The sequence below is a fragment of the Anolis sagrei genome, chromosome Y, assembly GCF_037176765.1.
Source record: "Anolis sagrei isolate rAnoSag1 chromosome Y, rAnoSag1.mat, whole genome shotgun sequence".
In the NCBI taxonomy this organism is placed as follows: domain Eukaryota; kingdom Metazoa; phylum Chordata; class Lepidosauria; order Squamata; family Dactyloidae; genus Anolis; species Anolis sagrei.
Window position 1 is genome coordinate 21,240,021 of NC_090035.1, and position 20,024 is coordinate 21,260,044.

The 20,024-nt window shown below is 44.4% G+C and overlaps 1 pseudogene; it reads left to right on the plus strand.

Annotated features, from left to right (window-relative positions):
- Positions 1-2,310: 2,310 nt before the first annotated feature.
- Positions 2,311-20,024, plus strand: part of LOC137095302 (intraflagellar transport protein 140 homolog) — a 40,958-nt pseudogene continuing 23,244 nt past the window's right edge.

Genomic DNA, 20,024 nt, shown 5'->3' on the forward strand with positions numbered 1-20,024 from the left:
TTTTTGGGATATATGCGTTTCCTGTATAGCAATCACGTCATAATTTCCACACTTCATTTGTGTGAAAAACAGTTTTCTTTTATTAGGAACATAAACGTTCCCCTTGTATTATTCCTTTGATTGTCCATTACTTTTATCTTTCTTAATAAATTTTTCATAGTATTCTGGAGAGTCTTTTCTCAGTCTCTTTTCCCCTTTTTTTCTTAACAGTCCAGCTGCTGATGCATCTTGGGCATCTTCTCCTTCTAATTCTGAAGAGGCCTCTAGTGCTTTCTCTGGCTCTACCTGATCTTTCGCTTGGTCTTTCACTGGGGTCGATTCTTCCATGAGCTTTTTATAGAAATTCTTAGCCTTATCTATGGACGTAATCCAGAACTTCTCTTCTTTATATGTTATCATTATTCCTTCAATTCATAGCCATTTGAATTTTATCTCATTTTTCTTTAACATATCCGTCAAAAAATAGTATGATCTTATTTTGTTCATCACTGCTGTCGGTATTTCTTTAAGTATCGCAACTTTTTTCCCTTTATAAATTGTAGGTTTTTCAAAATTGTATTTCAGTATGTCGTCCCTGATCCTCCTTCTGTTGAAGTGGACCACTATATCTCTGGGTGTCTTGTGCTTCCTTGCGTAATAGGTCTGCACACGATAGCATCTGTCAATGTTCAAATCCATGTCCTCTAGAGAGATATTCAAGATTCCTGCTGTTATTTCAGTTATAATGCTTTTTAGGTCAACTTGTTCTTTCTCTTCTATGTTTCTGAACCTTAGCTGGAGTTCGGTTTCCCTTGCTATTGCCAGGTCTTGTTGTTTGGTTAGTTTCTCTATGGAGGCCTCTAGTTGTTCCACCTTCTTCCTTGTCTTGTCCTGTGATTTCGTAATTCCTTCTTTTTCAAGTTTTAATTCTTTAATATCAGATTGCATTGAGTTCATCTCCCCTCTCATTGCTGTGAGTTTTTCTGTCATTTTGCTCACTTCCTCTTTGATAGTTTTTTCTAAGCTTTCATGCCTTTTCTCTTGGGCTTCTTGGATTTTAAGAAATTTGGCCATCAGTTCTTTTAAGGATGGGTCCCCTGGAAGAGACTGCTTTCTGGGTTGTTGAGTTTGTTGAGATTTTGTTTGTTTCGGCATTTGATTTTTATCAATGTTTTTATCCATGTTCCGTGAAGTCAGCTTGGTTAATTTAAGTTATCTGTTTCTATTACTTTAGTTTTATTTTCTATTCTCTTGTTTTATTTTTATTTTACAGTTTAAAATTTTCCCTGGCTTTCTTGAGTTATGTTGATGTATAGTTATGTAATTGTCAATAATTCAGCTATGACTCTGCTTAGGTATTGCCAAGTTATTTCTTCTTAAAGCACAATTCTATTTTAAGCCACCGGTTTGGGCTCCCTTACTAGGAGTTATGGTTTGGAATATCTACAGCCCCTCCACATATATCACTTAAGGAGTTACATTACATTAAAATACTACAATTGCTATATTCACAGTTGCTGCCTCCTTGTACCATTAACTGGCTTGTATGTTGCTGCTATCAGCTTATAATATCTGTCCCAGTGAGTAGAGGAAGAAGCTAACATGACTTAAATCTTAAATCTCTAATTTTAAATACATTAAATACACTAATTACATTAAATATCCTAAATACCTTAAATACTCTACATGCAAAAAATTCAAACCCAACTGCTAACAGCCTTTCATCAATTACCAGCTGTATTAATCACATTAAATATACTATTTACATTAAATACCTTAAATACATTAAATACTCAACACGCAAAATTTTAAAATTTAAACCCAACTGCTAACAGCCTTTGATCAATTATCAGTTGCGTTTAATCACCACTACACTGAAGCTTTTAATCTCCACTTTGTTAGGTTTGATCAGTTAAGGAAATTAAGTCAGATAGATCAATTAGGTCAGTTAGGCTGAAACAATCTAAGGCTGTATTATATTATATTATTTGCTATATTTTCAGTGCCCATCATATTTATGACCAGATATTTAATTAATATGAATTGTTGTAATTTAATAAATGTTGTAGTACTTTAATTGTAACAACCACAAAGTTACTCAAAATTACATACTTAAAGTGAACTTAATTAGCTTCTTTTTGCTCACCCTTTTTGATGGGGAAGTTTAACTCTTATTCATTCCTTTGCCCACATTCGGAGCTACTTCTCTTCACTCTTTCTGTCTTTTACTGTAATTCCCTTTAATTGTCCTTAATTGTCCTGTTCTTCTTAGATGTTAATATGGATATTCATCACTGCTTTCCTTCTGCCGTGTTGATTATATTGTTGACGATGGCTTTTGCCCCTTTTGTTGAGGTTCTATTGAGGTTCGTTCCCTCTGTACTTTCTTAAGTCTGTCTTTTTCTCTCTCGTCTTTTTACACCTATTTGCATCTCTTTACGGTTTCCATCTGCTTTACGGCAAGGTGCAAAGATCTATTCTTTTGTTTGGCGTTCCTGCCGCTTTCACTGGCCCTCGCCTCTCCAGCTGGATAAAGGTTGGTTAGCATTGATTTATTGCTTAGTTGCTTACTTAATGTTCCATTAGTTTATTTCCCTTCTGGGTTCCTTTCTTCTCCCTGCTTCACTTATTTTCTTATCTTCTTAAATTCTTCTGTGGTCTGTGTAGTCTTGAGTAGAAAATAATGAAGGCGGTCGGCTCTCTGCGCGGCGTTTCGTTGCGCTCCTTTCGGTTTAGGTTGCTGCCTCCTCGAGGGTCTCTCGCGCTGGCGAGTGGGCTCCCCTCCGAAAAGCCCCGCCAGGAGTTGCCCTCCTGAGATTCGCTGCCAAACCGAACTCAATCCTGTCGGTTTGGGGAGATTTGGCTTTCTCCAAACCTTAAACCCAAAGATCCTGGTCTTTGTGCTTGCAGAGCTTCAAAGACCCGGTGTTGCCGCCATCTTGCCTTCACCCAGAAGTCATAAATTTAATTTACTTTTGTAATGCACTGAAGCAAAAGACTCTTCATTTCATTGTTTCTGTTTCTGCAGTGAGGCAGTTTGGGAGAACATGGCCCGCATGTGTGTGAAGACCCAAAGGCTGGATGTGGGCCGATTCTGTCTGGGGAACATGGGCCATGCCCAAGGAGCCAAGGCATTGCGAGAGGCTGAACAAGAGCCAGAGCAAGAAGCCAGGGTTGCCATGTTGGCGATCCATCTGGGCATGCTGGTCAGTAGAGTGCTTCTCTTCAGATCAAACTTCTCTAGTTTCTTTTAAGTTGTTTGGGCATCTGCAAACAAAGGCTACTCCCTAGCAGTACTGAACAGCAAAAGCATTTGCAAGTATGAAGCTTTGTGGTTATCCTTAACCTGCGCCTTGGAGGCAGGCAGGTGAAAAGGGAGAGTCGCATCTTCGTTGAATTGGCTTTATTGCTGTACTTTGCATTTTTTCCATATTTCACAAATAACCCATTCATGTATTGTCAAAGGCTTTCATGACCGGAATCACTGGAGTGTTGTGTGGTTTCTGGGCTGAATGACCATGTTCTAGCAGCATTTTCTCCTGACGTTTTGCCTGCATCTGTGGTTGGCATCTTCAGACGATGGTAGTCAAGCAAATGGAATATCCAAGGTGGGAGAAAATAATAATTGTCTATTAAACAGGTGTAAATGGTGCAGTTAGCAAGTTCGATTTGTATATTTTGAGTGGTATCTATTCATTAGCATGTGAGTAATCATGAAGATAGCATAGCCAATGATGTGAGGGGATCTGCCTAGAAGTAGCCTGGGCTCTATTCCCTTTGAACAGCTTGCTGCCTGGAGACATTCTTTGCCTGGATGGTGTTCACTAGCCCTTTATTCTTACTATCTGGTCACATCCTGTGTTTGGGTGGTGTTCATTAGTCACTGTCTTGATTCTAGTGTTTTTCAATACTGGTAGCCAATTTTTGTTCATTTCCATGGACAATTTCAACAGAAAGGAAGAAAACCACAAAAATGAACAGATTTTGGCTACAAGTATTGAAAAACACCAGAATCAAGATATTGACTGTGCCACCCAGGCACAGGAGGTCTCCAGGCAATTATTCTTTTCTTCCACTCTAGACAATCCATGGGTATATATACTCAACTTGCTTGACAATAATCAGAACCTCTGATGATGCCAGCCACAGATGCAAGTAAAACAACTGTTAGAACACGGCCATACAGCCTGGAAACCACACAGCATCCCAATCCATTCATTACTCATATGGCACCTTACTATGGTAGGCAGCACAGTGATATCAACTTCACTTGTGCAATTAAACAGGCTGGATATACAAGACTGGGCAGTTGATTTAGGATTCTTTGGTTAGAAGACCCATGTCAGGTTTGGGAGGTTCTTCACAATGATGATGATGATAATGAAAATGATACTAATAATAAATTTATTACCTACCTCTCCCTGTGGCTCAAGGTCGTTGTTCATCCGTTCAGTCGTCTCCGACTCTTCGTGACCTCATGGACCAGCCCACGCCAGAGCTCCCTGTCGGCCGTCACCACCCCCAGCTCCTTCAAGGTCAGTCCAGTCACTTCAAGGATGCCATCCATCCATCTTGCCCTTGGTCGGCCCCTCTTCCTTTTACCTTCCACTTTCCCCAGCATAATTGTCTTCTCTAAGCTTTGCTGTCTCCTCATGATGTGGCCAAAGTACTTCAACTTTGTCTCTAGTATCCTTTCCTCCAATGAGCAGCCGGGCTTTATTTCCTGGAGGCTGGACTGGTTGGATCTTCTCGCAGTCCAAGGCACTCTCAGAACTTTCCTCCAACTCCACAGTTCAAAAGCATCTATCTTCCTTCGCTCAGCCTTCCCTAAGGTCCAGCTCTCACATCCGTAAGTTACTAAAGGGAATACCATTGCTTTGACTATGCGGATCTTTGTTGCCAGTGTGATGTCTCTACTCTTTACTATTTTATCGAGGTTGGACATTGCTCTCCTCCCAAGAAGTAGGCGTCTTTTGATTTCCTGGCCACAGTCTGCATCTGCAGTAATCTTTGCACCTAGAAATTCAAAGTCTGTCATGGCCTCCACATTTTCTTCCTCTATTTCCCAGTTGTCAGTCATTCTTGTTGCCATAATCTTGTTTTTTTTTATGTTTAGCTGCAGCCTAGCTTTTGCACTTTCTTCTTTCATCTTGATTAGAAGGCTCCTCAGCTCCTCCTCGCTTTCGGCTCGAGGTAGGGTACAACAAAATCATTAAAACGAGATAAAACACTGAGGTGTTTTGTGGCTGTATGGACATGTTCTAGCAGGATCCTCTGAAGATGTACCAGCCACAGATGCACAACCATAGAGGCGAAATGTCAGGATAAAATGCTGCTAGAACACATAGACCATAAACATAGGCCACAACACCACAAAGTGATTGCAGTCATCAAAGCCTTTGACAATACAGATAAAACACTATTAAAACACTTACAACAAGATACACAAAGTTAAAATACAAGATAAAATCTACTTAAGATCTACTGATGAAATACAGATTATATTCCTTACTTTAAATTTACTGGATAGGAATTCATTCAGCAAAGAATTAATGGTCAAAGGCTCAGGAGAATATATATATAGAGAGAGAGAGGGAGGGAGAGAGAGAGAGTTAGGATTGGTATAAGTCTTCCTTAAGGCCCTGGGTGAAGATACTAACTTGCTTTTGAAGAAGAAGCTGGTATGGATGGGTGAATAAAAAAATGGGAGACCCCCATGAGGGTCACCTGGGAACATTGGATGATACTCTGTACGGAAACTAAATGGAAGTCTTATGTTTTTAATATGTATAAGTATGTGTGTTGATGTGTGCTTTATATTCTTTCCCTCTGTAAGTAGGGGACACATTTTATGTGCTCTTATATGTATGCTTGTAATTACATATATGTAATGTACCCCCCCTCCTCACTTCTCCCCCATTTACCCTCCCCATCCCTTCCCCCCTGACTCCTCTCCCCCCTAGTCCCCGCCTATCCCTCCCCCTCGTTGTAATTTATAATAAATCTAATAAAGATCATTTTTTAAAAAAAGAAGAAGCTGTAACTGACATATCAATGTGGACCCTGCAACTCCCTCTCAACACTTGGTGTGTCCTTTCTCTTGCTTTATTTTGGGCCGGTAGTTTAAATACTTTTGATCCGACATCCATATCTACATAGCTTTCAAGCTGTGTTAAAAGTTCAAAGCCTGTGATAGAGGGACAGCTTTTCCCAAGCTTCATTCGCCTTTGGGAAAGAGATGTTTCCAAGATAGAAGTGGCCCTTTCCAGCTTGTGGAGTGGAGCCGGTTCCTAGAACAGCCCCCTGCCCTGCGGGAGGATGCCGCCTCCCCCATGAAATGACCTGGAGGTCAGGTTGCCTTAGTACTTTCCTTATTTTTATTTAAACATCCGGTCTCACTTATAATGCTTCTATTCTGGGCTGCGTCAACCCCAGTGATTTTTCAAATTTCTTGTTGTTTGGCGATCTCAAAATGCGCAGTTCCTGCTCTTGAAATGAAAGACAAAATAACCATTTCTTTATTTTGTCATTGTGTACTACCCCGGTTCATATTACTAAATGGCGTTTATATCTAATCATGACACTAATTTGCAGAATTAATTGCCAGAAGTTTGAAACACAAAATACATTTGTTTTATTTATTTATTTATTTATTTCGGGTACTTCTACCCTGCCCTTCTCAACCCCCTAAGGGAGAGTCAGGGCGGCTTCCAACCGGCATACATTGATGCCTACAATTCACACAATAAGATACATAGTAACAATAATTATAACAATAAAAACATTACATGAATACAATAAAAATACAATAAACAGCCAGCCTGGTGGCCATCGTTTTGCCAAGTCCGTAATTAATTAATTCATTCTGCTTATCATAGTCTGTTTCCAAAGCTTACAGTATTTATATTCTGCCCCCCTCACCCCAAAGGGGATTCAGGGCGGATCACAGAACATATATATACAGCAAACATTCAAGGCTATTTTATACACAAACAAGACAATTGTACATAGTTAGATCTATCTATCTATCTATCTATCATCTATCAGTTTTTCCCACCTTTGGCAGCTTGGAAGCTTTGTGCTCGATTTTGGCCATGGGGTGATGGTGCTGTCACTCTATCTCCCTGCCGAAGAGCTTTGTTTGTAAACTTCCTCCTTTTGATGAAATCGCTGACTTTCCTTATGGGTGCCTCAGAATACCTCCCCGCTTTTAAGCAGTACCTATTTATTTACTCACATTTGCTTCTGCTAGGTATGCGGAAGCTGGGCCAAAGGCCAGGAACTCACCCTGATCCAGGCTTCGAACTGGCAGACTTTCGACTAACAAGATTTATTGCAGCTGGTGCTTTAACCTGCTGTGCTAAAGCCCAGCCCAAGTAATATTATTAGTCCCTTTCAAGTGACACCATTAGCTTAGTATTTGTCACTTCTTAGGGTAGCAGTACAAAATATCCTAATGCAAAGCAATTTGGTAACATCGCTACAACTGGACCACAGGGATTTCTTTCCTTATATGTGACAGGCTTTTAGGATGGAATGAGAAGAAAGAGGTTTGTTTACAACTCTGGCAAGTTATCTCTTAGAAACAATATTTGCATGTGTCTACAAGTAAAATAAACCTCTATTAAATTAATAGCTGCTGATATGCTATAGAGGAGGCATGGGCAAACTTTGGCCCTCCAGGTGTTTTGGACTTCAAGTCCCACAATTCCTAACAGCCTCAGCCCCCTTCCTTTTCCTCCTCAGCCGCTTAAGCAGATGAGGGGGAAAGGAAGGGGGCTGAGGCTGTTAGAAATTGTGGGAGATAAAGTCCAAAAAACCTGGAGGGTGATTCTTAGAGGCATAAAAATAGGGGATCACTTTCTTAATTTCCTTCTGATATAGTTTAGAGTGATATTTGAAGGCTGCATATTTGGATAATGCACTTGAGCATTCTGACTATGCTGACTTCTTCTTCTTGTAGCATATTTGTCCTTTGTAATCCTGTCTTCTGTGATGCCTATGTATGCTGTAGAGCAGGGGTCCTCAAACTACGGCCTGCAGGCCACTTCCGGTCCACCAAGGGCACTTATCCGGCCCGCGGAGGAGGAGCGCCCCCCCCCCCCAAACACACAGTGCCCCTCCCTAAGCTGGCTCATGCTATCCATCAGGCCCGATGGGCAGTGTGAGCCAGCCAAGGACAGCTGCTCTGTGTGGCCTACTCGTGCGTAAAGCACCTCGCGAGGTGCTTTATGCGTGAGTAGGCTGCGCTGGGCTGCTCCTCCCTTGGCAGGCTCACGCTGCCCATTAGGACCAATGGGCAGCGTGAGCCAGCCAAGGGAGCTGCCCCAGCGCTCCATGCAGTCATGCCAGCCAGATGACCTTGGAGGTGTCTATGGACAATGCTGGCTCTTCGACTTAGAAATGCAGATGAGCACCACACCCCAGAGTTAGACATGACTGGACTTCATGTTAGAGGAAAACCTTTTTCCTGTCGTAGTCCCTGTGAATCGTACATTTGGTATTCCAGAGCATGCGCAGTGCAACTTCCGGAACCTTCTAGAAAGTAAAAGAACATCTTAGCCCCAGCTAGACCCGCCCCCTCCTCCCAAGTATATATAGCCCATGGGCGGGGCTAGCCAGCAGTTCTCTTTATCCGCTCGCGTGTGCACAGCTTAGAGAACCTTCTCTTTGATTCTTCAATCTCTTTGACTGACTGATTTAGGATTTGACTTTGGACTAGTTTTTTCTGATGATTCTTCTGCTTAGCCTCTATTGATTCGACACTTCTTTGGATTGATTCACGATATTTTGACCCCAGGACCGGCTTAGACCATCCCTTTCTGTCGCTGCCGATTATGGCCACCACTTTTTTCAAGAAGTGCACCAAGAGTCTGAATATTCTACTGGACACTGATGGGCACTCCCTTTGCCTCACTTGCTTGGGGGAGGCCCATTTGATCCAGGCCTGCGCTATCTGCTCCTCGTTCACACCTCAAATGAAGAAGAACAGGGTCTCAAGACTTAGAGCGGCCCTTTATGAAAGGGCCCGCTGCCGCCCGCCACCCTGGTACAGGCCATGGAGCGTCCAAACTTACCCCTTCTGACCGCGGCTGCGGCAAAGAAGAAGGCCAAGAAGCCTAAGAATAAGGCCACGCAAGATGGCCGCCAAGCCCCTCTTCAGGGGAAGAGCCCAGTGGAAAGGGCGGGAAGGCCTCTGGGCACCGGCCGCGAGGCCGCGCTGCCCGCGACTCCTGGCAGCCAATCAGAAGGGAGGCAACCTTCGCAGCAGGCCCCGCTCTCCTTTACGGCAGTCTTGACGTCGACTCCCCGGGCCACGCATGCGCCAGCCTCGGAGCTGGTCTCCCAAACGCCGCCCTCCTCGGGGTTGCCGCTCCTCTCGCCCCTGCTCTTGACTTGGGCTCAGGAGCCTCTGCCGCAGCCGATCACGGCTGAGATCAGGCCGATGCCAGTGGCCCTGCCGATGCCGGCCTGACTGCAGCCAGAAGCCCCGGACGGCCCGGTCCTTTTGGGTATCGAAGATGCGGCTAACGGCGCCACGGACTCCGCTCCGGAGGGCCTCTGTGGGGGAGAGAAAACTGCTTCCGATGCTGCACCGATACAGGCGCTTCCTACTTCTGCGCTGAGGCCCTGGCCGCAACGCCAGCCGCATCGCCGAAGTCGGAGACCAAGGCAATCCAGATCTCCTTCTCGGAGGAGTGAGAGATCACGCCGCCGCCGCCGGCGGTCGACATCGAGGCGCACTCGCTCCTCCTCGACCTTCTCATCTTCCTCCTTGTCGTCTTCTTCCTCCGGGTGGTCGAGGCGGAGCAGATGATCCAGATCTTCCAGGATCTCACATTGGGGATGCCCAGGCATGGCTCCCCTGCCATGCCCTGGTTTTTGGCAGATGGGCCCATCAGGCCAGATGGTCTTCATCCAAGGTCCCTTGCCTGCTGTACCAGTACCAACTGCTCCAGCCCCACCATCCACAGGGACTATAAGCATCCCGATGGCCCAGCCCTCGACATCGACGGAGGCACCCTCTACCTCCCAAGCTGCCCAGGATAGGGCTCCTCTGTATGGACCTTCGGTGCCTTTGAACACTAATGACATGAACCCATGCAATATTACTGCTGTGTTAGCCTCATCCCTACCCCGCCCCTCCCCAGACAGGTTTGATTGGGACTGATTCTATGGTCCTGAGCATGCCTTTGCATCATTCACAAGGTTACTCTACTCCTTTGGTTCCAACGGGGATTGCCCCATCTGGTGAACTTGGGCAAGGGGCGGTTGGTGTGGATAGTTCTGATTCAGAACAAGAACCTCCTGACCCGATAGAACAAGGGGAAGGTGAAAGCACCTTATTCATACATCCTGCTGATGCTAATCGATTCGCTGCGCTGATAGACAGGATGATAAAGGCCTTCGATATTTCTGCCCAAAGCCTCCTGAACACGTGGAGGACCCAATGTTTCCATCCGTAGAACAGGTCATAACTCCTGCTTCCCCATTACCCGTGTTACCATACCTATTGAAGTTAGTGAAGGTAGCCGACATGTCCCCCTCCTTGGTTCCTGCCATCCCAAGAAGGCTGGACTTACTTTATAAGACTGACGTCTCCTCAGCGAGATGGGTTATGGCCCCACCACGGCCGAACACTGTGGTGGCCAAAGTGGCGAAAACTAAACACCCCAAAAATTCACTGACCACCCCACCCGATAGGGAGGACAATAAAATAGATACTTTAGGGAAGAAGGTGCATTTTGCCGCGGGGTTATTCACCCAGATGGCGCATTATGCGACATATGCCAGTGGTTACCAGACCTTTCTGTGGGGTAAAATTTTACCATATATCGAGCTGCTGCCAAGTGATCAACAATGGTTCCCCAAGGCACTTCAAGCCAAGGCCTTCGCATTGTCGAAGATGCAAAAAGATTTTGTGAAGCATATGGCCGAGGCGGCGGGCAGCCTTTTCTCCACCGCCACCTCAATCAGGAGGCATGCATGGCTTCGTGCCTCCAACCTCTCCGAGGAAGGGAAAGCTCTCGCAGAGGACCTTCCACGAGGAGGGACTCTTTAATCCCCAAAAGGATGACAGACTAAAACAAAAGCAAGATGTGAGGCAGGCTGCGGGTAAGTTCGGCTACGTCTGGCAGCCTTATACCCAACAACGTCAAAGATGGAACCTGCCCTCCTCCTCTAATTTCCATAGGAGCTATGGAAATTCCTATGGGGAACCCTTTAGGAACAGGAATAATAACTCCTCTAGGTTCCAAGGTGGGAGAAGAAACCCCTACTTCAATAGACCCCGCAACCAGCCTTTCGGCAACAAAGCCAAAGCTCAGACTGGCCCCAAAAAGCGTTTTTGACGCATTGGCCCATGATGAGGTCTCTGAGCCTGTTGGGATACTCCTGCCTGTTGCAGCACAATCAGTTCCCATCGTCCAGACCGGATCATCCCCTGTTATTCACCGGTTTGAAGATAGGTTGTCCCCGTTTTATCAAGCATGGTCAAGTATTACAGCGGATAGATGGGTACTCTCTATTATCGCTCAAGGTTATAAGATTGAGTTTATTGACCAGCCAAGGGTCGGCCACGTTCGGCGTACCGGGACCTTGGCCCCCCTGCTGGACGAAGGTAAGATGCTGTTAGATAAGGGTGCAATTTCACCTTTAAGTTCTTCGTGTTCCCATACTGTTTCTTTTCTTGATATTTTTTGGTAACGAAATGCGGCGGTGGGCTGCGTCCCATCCTTGACCTCAGAAACCTGAATAAACATATCCGGCCTAAAAAATTCCGGATGGTCACGCTTGCCTCCATTTTGCCTTTATCATCTGGGGGTGTATGGTTCGCCACCATCGACTTGAAGGATGCGTATTTCCATTCATCAATTGCCCGACACCACCGTAGGTTCTTAGCCTTTATGGTGGGTAACCAGGCTTATTGTTTCAACGTCCTCCCTTTTGGTTATCCACAGCCCCCCGGGTTTTTACAAAATGTATGTCGGTGGTGGTGGCCTACTTGCGCACAAAAGGGGTTACGGTGTATCCGTACATTGACGATTGGTTGATCGTTTTGGGATCACGGGATACACTTCAAACCCAACTCTCTTTTGTTCTATCCCTTCTCCAGTCCCTGGGCCTTGTCGTCAACTTCGAGAAGTCATCTCTGTCCCCTTCGCAACGAATCATCTTCATCGGCTCGATGCTGGACTCGGTCGCTCTGAGGGTCTTCCTTCCACAGGACCGTTTCGTCAATTTGAAGGATCTTGCAGAGCAGATTATACGCTCTCCCTTTGTGGCAGCCAAGCAGTTACAGATACTGTTGGGCCACATGGCCTCCACCACCTCTGTCACACCGTATGCCAGACTGCGAATGCGATCCCTCCAGTCATGGTTTATCTCAACATTCAACCCTTTTATGCGGCTCACGCTGCCTGCCTCGGTTCGCCAGTCTCTCCAATGCTGGTGGGATGCACTATGGGCGGGGCTCCCCTTCCACCCACCCCCCTCTGGCCACCATAGTGGTTACTACAGACTCCTCTCTCATGGGATGGGGGCCCATACCCAAGGTCTCGTCGCCCAAGGCATTTGGGTAGGAGGAGAAAACACACTACACATAAACGCCCTAGAACTCCTCACGGTGGAGAGGGCGCTTATGTCGTTTGAGAGGGTCAGATGGGGTCAGGTAGTACAAATTCTCACTGACAACACCACGGTGATGTACTACCTCAACAAACGGGGGCATGCACTCTCTCCCACTGTTACATCTGACCATCCGAATTTGGGACTGGTGCCTAGATCGAGGCATACATCTTCTGGTGACGCGCCTCCCCAGGAAACAGAACCTGCTGGCAGATGCACTCAGCAGGAGTCCGTTGACACACCACGAGTGGTCTCTCAACCAGTGGGAGGTCCTCAGACTCTTTCGAGCGTGGGGTGCCCCAGAGGTGGATCTGTTTGCGACTCGGGCCAATGCAAAGTGCGCTCTATTCTGCGCTCGGACTCAGGCCTCACCAGAGACGGGTTGCCTGGGAGATGCTTTTCTCCACGACTGGTCGAGTCACACTCTGTATGCGTTTCCGCCCTCTTCTCTCCTCCTGAGAGTGGTGGCCAAGATCCAAAGAGAGGGTGCTCGGTGCATTTTGATAACCCCGTGGTGGCCCCGGCAGCTGTGGTTCTCCCCCTTGCACCAGATGGCGAAGGGCACCTTCTTCTGCTTCCTGGACAGAGTGGATCTTCTGACGTCGCAGGGTGACAGGGTCCTGTACCCAGAGGTCCACAAGTTGAGACTCACGGCTTGGAGAATCAGGCCAACTCCTTGACCTCATTTGAGACACTTTCGGCGCCCGTGTTAACAATTATTGAGGCTGCCCACAGGGCCTCTACAAAGCGATCTTATGTTTATAAATGGTCGAGGTTTAGCTCCTTTGCCCACTCTAAGGGTTTCGATCCTGTTACTGTTCCTATACCTGTTGTTCTGGATTTTTTAGTGTCATTGTCGGAAGCGGGCTTATCCCACTCCTCTTTGAAATGCTATGTTGCAGCAATTTCGTGGTTTAGGCAAAAGTCAGGTTTACTGTCATGTTTTACGGACCCACTGGTTAAAACCTTCCTTAGGGGATTTGCAAACATTAGGCCTCCGGTGGCCCCGATTGCTCCAGCGTGGAGTTTGGAGATTGTATTGTCCTCTCTTTCAAGACCCCCCTTCGAAACCCTAGCCAAAGCTGACCTTTCCTTCTTGTCATGGAAGACCGCCTTTCTTGTGGCGATAATGTCGGCCAGATGTTCGAGTGAACTATGTGCCCTACGGGTGGACCCCCCATACCTCAGGTTTCACAGGAATAGGGCGGTTTTACAGACAGATGTGGCCTTTCTGCCTAAGGTCTCCACAAGGTTTCACATGTCCCAGGAGCTGGTGTTGCCAGGTTTCTTTCAGAATCCGTCCACCTCTGTTGAACGCTCCTTACATTTGCTTGACGTACGCAGGGCACTGGCCTTTTATGTAGGACGGCTGCCATTAGAAGGACGACTATGCTGTTTGTAAAATATCGTAGGGATGCGTTGGGCTTACCCGTGTCATCCCAAAGGTTTTCATCTTGGATAGTTTCTGTTATCCGTTTGTGTTATCGCATGGCAGGTTAGGGGTCATTCCACGAGGGCTGTTGCTACGTCTACGGCTTTCTTAAAAGGAGTGTCTCTAGATGCCATTTGCTGGGCGGCTGTATGGTCGTCCCCCTTGACGTTTGTATCCCATTATAAGATTGATGCGGCATCTGAGAGAGATTTAGAATTTGGTAGAGCGGTGCTATCCTTAGTGGTGGCATGATCCCGCCAGCCATGTTGATGGCTCGTTAATCTACCAAATGTATGATTCACAGGGACTACGACAGGAAATTATAAGTTGCTTACCTGTAACTGTAGTTTCCTGAGTAGTCACCTGTGAATTCGTACATACTCGCCCTTCCTCCTCTTGAGTATCATGCCATGCCTTCTAGCTGTATTTGCGGCTGAAGAGAACTGCTGGCTAGCCCCGCCCATGGGCTATATATACTCGGGAGGAGGGGGCGGGTCTAGCTGGGGCTAAGATGTTCTTTTACTTTCTAGAAGGTTCCGGAAGTTGCACTGCCCAAGCGCAGGAATACCAAATGTACGAATTCACAGGAGACTACTCAGGAAACTTCAGTTACAGGTAAGCAATTTAAAATTACTAGGAAAATTGTGGAAGATCCAGGGTGGGAGAAAGAACTCTTGTCTGTTGGAGGTAGGTATGAATGTTTCAATTGGCCACCTTGATTACCATTTCATAGCCTGACAGTTTTTAGGGATAATCCTTTGTTGAGAGGTGATTAGCTGGTCCTGATTGTTTCTTGTCTGGAGTTCCCCTGTGTTTGAGTGTTGTTCTTTATTTACAGTTATAATTTTAGAGTTTTTTTTAATACTGGTAGCCAGATTTTGTTCAGACTAGAAATAGGAAGATTTCTCATTCTCTGCTCCTGGGATTACTGCCTAAAGAGGGCTAGAAAGAACCCCCTCTATGGGCCCTTCCTCACAGCAAAATAAGATATGTGCAATGTGCATAGGAATTTTTTTAGTGATTTTTTTTAAAAAAAAACTATAGTCCAGCCCTCCAACGGTCTGAGGGACAGTGAACTGGTCCCTGGTTTAAAAAGTTGCTGTAGAAGGTTATTATTTATAGGGAAACTCTCTGTTTTTAAAAGTGTTATTCAGACAAGTCTCCTTATACCCATCACTCTGGTTTCTCTTCCAGGAAGATGCGAAGCGACTGTACAAGCAGTGCAAGCGCTATGACCTCTTAAACAAGGCCTCCAACCAGTGGCAGAAAGCCATGGAAGTCGCCGAGGCGCATGACCGTGTCCACTTGCGCACCACCTATTACAATTACGCCAAGCATTTGGAAGCTACCGCTGACCTCAGTCTTGTGCTCACCTAGTAAATGTTAACATTTAATCCAAACCTAATTGCACTGATGTCTGTCAAAGAGTGCTGTTGCTGCACTCTGCTGTGTTTCTGGGAGGGGAAAATATCTACCATTGCATCTAATAGCAGCTTTTAAAACGAATACACTAGTTTAGTGGTCCTGCTGTTGAGCCAGTAAGATTGTGTGCATTATGGAACACTGTGTGATAGTTTCCCTTTTGCCCTTCAACTCTCTCTCTCTGTCCCCATACCTGACGAGTCCAAAGCAAGGGACAGTATAGTGCACCAAACAAAAGCAGAATAGCCATTTCAGCCTAGTAATACCAGATGGCTACCAACAAATACATTCATGGTCTGCTGGTCGTAGCAATTTTACAATTCCAGGAAATGGTTTGTAAAATAGGATTTTTTTCATGTCAGAAGCAACTTGAGAAACTGCAAGTCACTTCTGGTGTGAGAGACATTGCCCAAGAAATGCCTCGATGTTTTACCATTCTATGGGAGGCTTCCCTTATGTCCCTACATGAGAAGCTGGAGCTGTCAGACAGGAGCTCACCCCGCTCCCTGGATTTGAACTGCTGACCTTTCTGCCAGCAGTCCTGCTGGCACAAGGGTTTAACCCATTGCAACACCAGTGGCTCCCTATAAAATAGAATGAATGATTTCAAAAAATTGCTGTTTGATTTTGATTTTGCCTTCAAGTTATTTCCAGTTTAACCTATCACAAGGTTTTCTTGGAAAGATTTGTTCAGAGGGGTTTTTGCTGTTGGCTTCCTATGACGCAAAGAGAGTGTGATTCACTCATGACAAAGCAGGGAGTTGAATCCTGGTCTGATTCCCAAAACCACTACCCCATGCTGGCTTTTAAGGCTACTATACAAATGTGAAATATATTTACTATTTTTCTTACTTCTAAGTATAACTAGAATACAGAATCTGTCCTTGGCTTGTCTTTCTAATATACCTTTCCTTGCTGGCAGTTATGAAAAGTCAGACACACACAAATTTGAGGTCCCATGGATGATTCTGAAGATTTACAGGCCTTGGAGTCTTATGTCAACAAGATGAAAGATAAGTGAGTATTTCCCAGTGCCTGAATGAATGCATTCTGCTCCATCTGCTGGGAATGCTCCTGTTAGGGCCAGGGCGGACTATGTTAGTTTTTAAACTCTTCTTTGGGTTTTCAATCCAAAGTCTTTCCAGCGCAATCCCTGGAGAGGAGATATTGATATAGTAACTGTTCCATCAGGACTCAGGTTACATTAGAAATGTTCAAAAAGAAGAAGTTAATGAAGATTGAGGGTTTTTACAGGTGAGATGTTGAAAGCACAGTTGGGGTTCATGGGTGGGGGATAGAGGGTTATGTAATGTTAAGGTATAAATAATTGTACAACCAAATCTGATTGTACATATGTTTAATGAGCACTGAATATTGACTCTTTTGTAATTTTTTTGCATATGTTTTCTCTGTTTATTCTTTTCCTTTTGTTCATTTGTTTTGTTTTCTACATACACTATGAAACAATAAAACATTATTTAAAAAAAAGAAAAGAAAGCACACTTGCAAATAGTTCCAATGAGAAATAAAAGTCAGCCAAGTCGAAGAGAAACTGGAAGTATAAAGTACTTATAAGTGAACTGAGGTTTAAAAAAGACATGTAGAAGAAATTGAAGAAAAGGGGAAATCAGTAAATAGGAATTTGTGTCTACTATTTTGTGTACATTCCATTTTTCTCCTTACATAGTATCTCATAAGCACAAAAATTATAAAAGGAAGAGGGCTCGCTGTGATTCTGTTTCAGTTTATATTATAATGAAATGCAATATAATACTACTGCTAATAATATGATATTATAATTATATATTTATATTACATGTAATATTACTAATAATTTTACAATATAATGGCATAATACAATGTAGTTATATTGAATACTGATATTGTACTATGCTAATAATATAGTATATTGTATATATATATATATATATATATATATATATATTAGGGCTGGGCGGTTTCGTTTCGTTAATTCGTAATTCGTTAATAATTCGTTAATTTTTTCAATTTCAAAAGATAACGAACCATTCTGGAGCAATTATTAAAAAAAACGAATTTTCAAAAATGTTTTGTAAATGCTTCGTATTTTGATATTGTATTCGTTTTGTTATTGTTTTGAGGTCGTTTCGTTATTATTTCCGCATGTCTGGGCCAGTTTTATGGTTTAATTAGTGAAAAAATATATAATATCACACCAACTGTCAACAACAGAGGGAGAGGGAAGCTTCAGAAGGTTTTGGAGGTTTTTTAGCGTATTTCGCGGTCGCGTCCACCATTAACGAATCGATTTGTTATTGTTTCGGAAATCGATTCGTTAATTTTTTTACCATTTACGAAATTTCGTAAATATCGAACTTTTTAAAAGGAAAATTTTGTAATTATTTTAAATATCGAAACAAAAAACCCCCCAAATACAAATCGATTTTAGAAACAAATTTTTCCGTTGTTACCCAGGCCTAATATATATATATATCTTGTAAGCCGCTCTGAGTCCCTTTCGGGGTGAGAAGGTGGCATATAAATGTTGTTAATAAATAAATAAATAAATAATGTGGAGCGAAGGAGTTCTGTCCTGGGCCCAGTCTTCTTTGAACTCTTTGTGAATCTTTGTGACTCAGGCTGCAATAGATGCTGTGCTTCTTTGCGGTCATTCTGATTCTTAATTGACAGTGATTGCTCATTACAACGTACAGCTTTGCTATTTATTTTCTTGTTAATAGCAATTTGGCTAGTATTTTCTCAGTCATCTTGGAGATTTTAATTAAATTGATATAAGAAGATATCAATTAACTTTCCACGGGCTTGTGGAAGTGGTGGGCACAGTACCTGGAAGGTCAGGTAGACATGGAAGCAGCTTTGAAATATTACGAGCTGGCTCAAGACTACTTGACTCCATGGTCTGGATTAACTGTTTCCTGGGCAACATCCAGAAGGTAATCTATTTTCCTACAAGTTTCCTTAAGAAAAGGCACTCGTCTGATGGCTTCATCCAGGGAAAGCATGTTTTTCTCTCTGATTCCCTTTCAGGCGCGCAGCATCAGACAGTCTCGAGACTCCAAAGAACCGTTAGCTAAGCCACACCCACCTCCGACCACATAAATAGCCCTCAATGAAGCTAACGGTCAGTTCTTCCGCCGCAATCTGCAGACAGAAGTCCTGAGGCATGACGCTGTGGGGAGGATGGGCGGGCTGTGTAAATCCACAGGTGGTCACTCGGGAAACCATATTTACAGGTAAGCAACCTACACTTTCCCCTTGTTACCACCTGTGATTTGCACCTATGGTAATAGACTAGCGAGCTGCTAACCTGGATGGAGGGCGTCATGCCACTGCCGAAAAAAGGACTGCTCTCCCGAAGGCGGCATCTCTCTTAGATATCAGGTCAAGCTTATAATGCGTCACGAAGGTCAAAGGTGTAGACCAGGTCGCCGCCCTACACACTGCATCAATCGGGATCTCTCTCATGAAGGCTGTGGACGTCGCCACCGCTCTTGTAGAATGCCCCTTTACCTGTGAAGGTAAAACTCTGCCAGACACATGGTAAGCTGTACGAATAGCCGACACAATCCACTTCAAAATCCGTTGTGACGACACTGGCAAACCTATAGCATCACTTCTATAAGTTACAAATAATCTCGGCGTCTTTCGATATTTTGCTGTTCTATCTACATAGTAAGCTACCGCTCTTCGAACATCTAACATATGTAGAGACTTTTCTAAAGATGTCGTAGGATTTTGGAAAAATGCCGGTAAAACAATCTCCTGGGACATATGGAAAGAACTAGCTACTTTCGGTAAAAAAAGCTACATCAGTCCTAAGTACTAATTTGTCCTTATGTATCCTCATATAAGGTTCATCGCATCTAAGCGCACAAAGTTCACCTGCTCTCCGGGCAGAGGTTATCGCCACCAAAAAGGCCGTTTTCCATGACAAAAAAGAGATTTCTACAGTCGCTAGCGGTTCGAAAGGGTGCCTTGTTAGAGCAGTGAGTACCACCTCCAAGCTCCATGGCGGTGCCACTGGTGTTATAACTGGTCTCATATTCCTTGCCCCTTTCAAGAATAAAGATATTAAAGGATCTTTAAAACAAGATGTTAAACCAGCTTTCCTTCTGTACCAAGACAAAGCTGCAAGGTAACACTTTAGCGAGGATATGGAAAGACTCGAGTCCATCAAGGACACCAAAAGATCTAATATCACAGATGTAGATGCTCCTAGGGGATTGACACCTTTCTCCTGAGTAAACTTAGTGAATCTCGCCCACTTATAAGTGTAAGATCTCTTTGTTGATCGCCTATGAGCAGCCTCCAAAACTGCTTGCACCGGTCTAGACAAAGCAGAAACAGATGTAATTGGCTCGGAAATATCCTCCAAGCCGTAAGTTTTAGGGCTTGAACATCTGGATAAAGGACCAAATTGTTCTGTGTTGCCAGAAGGTCCTTCCTGTTCGGCAGGTGTATGAATACCCTTCGTGACATCTGTAGCAGCAGAGAAAACCATGGTTGCCGAGGCCACCATGGAGCAATCAGGATTCCCTTGGCTCAGTTTCGACACTACCTGTAA